Genomic DNA, 5,088 nt, shown 5'->3' with positions numbered 1-5,088 from the left:
AAGTTTGCCATCTCGCTTGGCTTGTTGCCAAAACCCAAAACCAGTTTGGTACGAACATCAGTGAATCCAGACTCCCAAAAATGAAACCTCCTTAACGATTTGTTCAGATGACGAGCTTAGAACAAAGATCATAGAGACACACAGAAGGTAATCATGGACTCCCTCTTACGATGGGCTGTTTCCATAGCAACTTGGCTGCAGCCTCAGACCCCTTGTGTAGCTTCAGGAGTCCAAGCCACTCTCCATACTCAAAGCCAAAGCCCCAAACCACTGCCATAGTGTTGATCTGGATGCTGAGCGACTCTCTGCAGGGTGTCAGAGACTGCTGATCTATACGAGAGCCCACAGGCACATACCTCGTTCTCCTGCAGAGCAGCTGATGCGTTCGAGCCACTGGCCTTGCAGCCAGCAGTCCAAAGCCTCACAGTGCCACACTCGGGCACTAGAACTTGGTTGGCCTCTAGCTTTGAAGCCCTAGTCATGCCGTAGGTTAAGCCCTTGGCTGCTAATCTACCAGCTGCTTCTGGGGAGAAAGGAGTCTGTCTTCTCCACAAGCCTCCGTGGCCTCGGAAGCCCTCAGGAGCAGTTCTGTGAGTTAGATTATCTCAGCGGCGGTGGGTTGGCCTCTAGCTGCAGACACCAAACTCTCCCTTTCCCTCCCACCTCTGTGGACGCATTCGCTCCAGAGAACGCAGGGTGGAGAACTGCCCCCTGCCCTTGCCCTCTATGACCAGAGGTCACCTTGTGGCATCTTTTCCAAGCAGCAAAGTCTAGTGGTCTGCAGGGGGTTGGGGGTGGGCTAGACTTGCCTGGGTTTGGATCCCGCTGCATTGGAGGAGTACTCACCCCAGCCTCCTCAGCTCCCTCATCTGTAAGATGGGTTCACAGCAGCTCCAGGTCCGCAGCACTGTAACACCACGTAGGTAAAGGAGCCAGCCAGTGTGCGGTGCATGGTATAAACGGGCATGCTTGAGCCAGGGCTGTGCAGGTGCCCTTGGGCATTTCCTCCATCTCCTTGGTCCCAAGAAGCCCTGATGGCATAGTGAATTACATGGTAGGCTACTAACCACAAGGTCAGCAGTTTGAAACCACCAGGTGCTCTGTGGGAGAAAGAAGGCTTTCTATGCTCACAGAGTGACAGTCTCAGAAACTGCCCGCAGGGCCAGCTCTACTCTGTCCTATAGGGTCCCTGTGAGTCAGAATTGATGTGACGGCAGTGAGGTTTCTTGTTTGCTTTTGGTTTCCTTCTGTCCCCCTTGTACCCAAGGACCCAGGTCTCTGCGGTCAGCCCACAGCAGCAAAGCCAGGCACCAAGATCCAGAGGCCTCGGGCCAGTGGCCAGCTGGAGGTTACCCTAGGGGTGGTTGGGGGTGTGTGTGAACTTACTCCCCTAAGAGACTAGAAGGACAGGAAGCAGAGGAACAAGCACCCCTGACCAGGGTTTCTAAGGCTGTAGCTCTTCCTGGGAGTACAAAGCCTTATATTGGGGGGGGGGGGGCGCGGCGGCTCTGATTTTAAATGTCAGCAATAAAAACTCATGGCTAAAACCCAGCTCTAAAGATACCACATTTACAAAACAGCCTCTCTCTATGTATGTATGTATGTATGTATGTATGTATGTATGTTTGTGTATATATATATATATATATATATATATATATATATATATATATATATATATATATAAATTCCCAGAGAGCCATGATGTTATAGGAACCCCATAAATACTTCTGGGCTTCCTTTCCTAGAAATGGATGCTCCCTGTGTTAGTCTGGGTGCTTTAGAGAAACAAATCCACAGAAGCTCATATGTATAAGAGAGAGTTTTATATAAAGGTTAAGTGTGCATCAAGAAAATATCCCAACCCAGTGCTGCCCAAGCCCACAAGCCCAACATTAACCCATATGTCCGATACCAATCCACAAAGTCCTCCTCCATCTCACAAACACATGTAATGATACCAACTGCAGGAGGAAAGCTGAGTCAATGAATGTGTAAGCATGACAGCGCTGGCAGGGGTCTCCACATGGCTGCTCCAGCACCCAGGACTGCATCGGGGTAGGTCCATGTGGCTTCTCCTCAGGGATGTCTTGCAGGAAGTGAGCCTTGCCAGCTGAAGCAGGAAACTGGCTAAGGCAAGGGCACCCTGGTCCAACCATCAGAAAGCAAGAGACCCGAGAACTAGAAAGGTGAGGTTCACTGAGCCATTTATAGCCTCCGCTCTTCAATTAACCCCACATGTGTTTATCAACCAGGCTGGCACAATAAACTAACTACCTCACTCCCTAAATTCTTCTTTCCTCAGATTCAATAAACGCTGCTACTCTACAGTATTTGGGGTCCCTGGTAGATTTCCCTACACAGCCATGCATGAGCCTTTGAGTCTAAGGAAGTAGTGGTTTCATTCAAATCCCATCGATGTTATCAGGGAGCGTTCTCTCTGATGAGCGCTCTGCCCATGTGAACCACACGGACAGACAACTGCAGGGTCTGGTGTCTGGAGCACTGTTTCCACAGGTCCTCAGGCTGCTGGAGCCCTGTGGGACCCTCACAACCCTCCCATGGGAAAGAGGGACAAGGGAGCCCCTCTGCTGTCAGTGAGCCCTTCCAGGAAGGGCCTTTCCAACATCAGCAGTGTATGCGGAGCAGCTGCTGCAGGACTGTCACTCTGACCCTCTCTGATCGTGTCCAAGAGAAGTGCCCACACAGGACAGGCTTTTACCCCCTCAGAGTCTGCAAGTTAGAAGTCTAAAATCAAGACGTCTAAAATCAAGAGGCTGCAGGACTTGGGAAGTTCTCCCAGTGTCTGCTCCACTCCCAGGGCCCCCTGATCTCCTTGGGTGTGGCATCATCTCTTCACCTCTGCCGCCATCTTCACGTGGCCTTCTCCTCCATGCCCATGATGCCTCCTCATCCACAGTGACACTGGTCACTGGGTGTAGGCCCCACCTGGGCAATCCAAAGGACCCCTGGTAGCCCATTGGGCTGCTAAGCACAAGGTCAGCAGTTCAAAACCACCAGCCGTTCCAAAGGAGACAGATGGGCCTTCCTGCTCCCTTGGAGATTCTCAGCCTCAGAAATCCACAGAGACAGTCCTTCTCTGTCTTATGGGGTCGCTGTGACTCAACAGCAGGGAGCTTGATTTTGAGTTTGGGGCAATCCAGGGTGGTCTCTTCTTGGGATTCTTCACTTAATCATGTTTGCAAAATCACTTTGCCCCAATGAGGGAGCCTTCGTAGCTCCTGGGGGTCGGGGCAGGGACATAGCTCGAGAGAGCTACCACCCCACTTCTGAGATCCTTTCCACAGCGAGGATCCAGCCCCTATTCCGGATTTCACTCGTTGCAGACACACTGGATTCTACCCAAGTAGCTTTGCGGAGCCTGCTGCCTCCTCGGTGTGAGTTCCTTCAGCATGCTCTGCGCACACCTGATTGTAGGTGGTGTTTGTGTGAGCATGTCCCCTGCCGGAATGCCCCAGATGAGAACGTTTCTGCTCCAGGTTTCAGAGCCAGGAACACACACACACACACACACACACACACACACACACACACACACAGTGTCTTCCAGTCAACTCCAACTCCTGGCCACACCATATGTGTCACAGTGGAGAGCCCCCTGTGGGTCCCAACACACAGTCGCCACAACCTCTGACCCCGGCTCGCTGTCTTGAATTGACCCGACCCATCCAACCCCTGTGGAAGCCGCAACTTTGATCGAAAGGCCTTTTGTGCGAAGCCACCCTAAGGAGACTCCGACCAAACCCAAACTCACTGCAGCAGAGTCGAGTCGTCCCAAACCTGGAGGACAGAGGAGAACTCCTGCTGTGAGTTTCGGAGACTGTAACTCTTTTAAAATTACTTGTATTAGTAACTGGTGTTTTATCGGCTGTCTGGAGGACCAGTACAGAGAATTTGTAGATACTTTGTACATAATGTTGTTGTTGTTGTCTGGGGTCCCCCTGGCTGTAATTCTGATGTTTGGAGCTGGAAGGGGGTGTGACCCCATTGCTGCCACCAGCTGGTGATGTCCTCTGAGACTGACTTAACTCAGTCTGCACAGCCAACGAAGGACAGGAGTTCTGCTGCAGACCGCTCCCCTCCTTATGAATCTCCGGCCCGCTCCTGAGTCTGGGCTGGCCCTGGCTCTCCCGACAGCAGCCACATTCTCACCAGGCTGGCAGGGCAGCAGCAGGGTTGGGGGAGAAAGCACAGCTGCAGGTGGTAATTAATTCGGCGTCCTTTAAGATCATGTACGCTTCTTGCTAATTGGGCTAGTGGAGTTTGCAGATGTCTCAGAAGAGGTCTTTTTTTCTTTGACCCTGTTTGAAAGTAGCTTGAGCTCCAAGAGCACTGGGGGGCAGCTTCAATGTTTCTTTTCCTCCTTTTACAAGGACCCAGGCCAGTGTTTGGATCCGATGGGAAAGGGAACGGGAGGGTAAGAGCCAAGGTCTTCCTAGGAGAGCTGGGAGAGGGAAGAGGAGAAGGGGGGCTAAATTGGCGCCATCTGAGTAGACATGTGTTTGAGACCAAGCGGAGACTGTAACTCCTTACGGGAGTAGAAAGCCCCCTCTTTCTCCCACAGAGCAGCTGGTGGCTTCAAACCGCTGACTTTGAGGAGCACAGCCCGGCACAGAACCGCTGGGCCACCAGGGCTCCCTGGAGACGATGAGATGTCGCGAGGACTTGTCTGTGGCATGCATGATGGCAGAGGCATGTGTAAGCATGTTTCATGTGGAGTAATACACGCACGTATGAGCTGGAACCTGGGAAGCAGTATTTCGACTCACCCTGTAGCAGGCTTCAAAAGTGTGTGTGTGTGTGTGTGTGTGTGTGTGTGTGTGTGGTGTGTGTGTTGGGGGTTGAATTGAAAGAGAATGGCATTTTTTCACAATTTTTTAAAATTACACACACAGGATTGGAGAGGGAGGGACGGGAGAAGGGAAGGGAAAGAGAGAGGTGGATTTAAAAAAATCATTTTATTGGGAGCTCTTACAGATATAACGAGAGATGGATTGATTGGTTGATTGATTGATTGATTCAGTTTGACCTTGATTTAGTTTGAGGAGTCAGCTCTCCTGACTGCGG

At 51.5% G+C, this 5,088-nt stretch overlaps 1 non-coding gene across 1 annotated transcript; it reads right to left on the bottom strand.

The window, feature by feature from the left end:
- Window positions 1-4,320: 4,320 nt before the first annotated feature.
- LOC142427147 (small nucleolar RNA SNORA61) lies at window positions 4,321-4,440 on the bottom strand. The gene has a single exon (XR_012779963.1). It is a non-coding gene; the product is annotated as a small nucleolar RNA SNORA61 (small nucleolar RNA).
- Between the last annotated feature and the right edge of the window lie 648 nt (window positions 4,441-5,088).

The sequence above is a fragment of the Tenrec ecaudatus genome, chromosome 14 (genome assembly GCF_050624435.1).
Source record: "Tenrec ecaudatus isolate mTenEca1 chromosome 14, mTenEca1.hap1, whole genome shotgun sequence".
In the NCBI taxonomy this organism is placed as follows: Eukaryota; Metazoa; Chordata; class Mammalia; order Afrosoricida; family Tenrecidae; genus Tenrec; species Tenrec ecaudatus.
The sequence above is the reverse complement of the archived record's forward strand: the minus strand, read 5'-3'. Positions and strand labels throughout refer to the sequence as shown.